Source organism: Solenopsis invicta, unplaced genomic scaffold, assembly GCF_016802725.1.
Source record: "Solenopsis invicta isolate M01_SB unplaced genomic scaffold, UNIL_Sinv_3.0 scaffold_644, whole genome shotgun sequence".
NCBI lineage: Eukaryota > Metazoa > Arthropoda > Insecta > Hymenoptera > Formicidae > Solenopsis > Solenopsis invicta.
Genome location: NW_024105334.1, coordinates 11,996 through 12,500, shown reverse-complemented (window position 1 = coordinate 12,500; position 505 = coordinate 11,996). Strand labels below are relative to the sequence as shown.

General features: G+C 28.7%; 1 protein-coding gene across 2 annotated transcripts in view; it reads right to left on the bottom strand.

Annotated features, from left to right (window-relative positions):
• LOC120360012 (uncharacterized protein DDB_G0285291-like) overlaps window positions 1-289 on the bottom strand; it is a 2,395-nt gene extending 2,106 nt beyond the window's left edge. For both annotated transcript variants that reach the window (XM_039459517.1, XM_039459518.1), the window contains exon 1: window positions 1-289. This exon is cut by the window's left edge. The gene's annotated coding sequence lies outside the window, so the exon portion shown is untranslated.
• Window positions 290-505: the final 216 nt, after the last annotated feature.

Genomic DNA, 505 nt, shown 5'->3' with positions numbered 1-505 from the left:
TATATATACTATTTACTTATTTTATACAAAAATGTGTGATAAATCGATCAAAAAAAGCGAACCTTTTCAGAAGCTTGGCTTTCTGATGATCGATATAAATTTTGGATACGCGGAGTACCGTCTGATAATTCTCTCTATCATTGCACTGTATGTAACAAAAATTTGTCATGCTCTTCTGCACATGTTTCCAGACATATGGATTCTGTGGGTCATAAAAATAAACTTAAAAAATTATCAGATAACAATGATAAAACATCCCAAGAAAAACATAAAACATTTCAACCACAATGGTTAGAAATTAATGAATATAAATGTTGGTTACGCGAAGTGGCACATGATAAAAGTTTATTTTTATGTTCAATTTGCGATATATATGGAAGTATATCAGGTGGATTATCGCATATTGAACGACACGCAGAATCCAAAACACATTTAGATAAACTTTTAAATTTTGAAAAGAAACAATCAAGTGAAAAATCATTTATATCAATAAATGAATATAGTA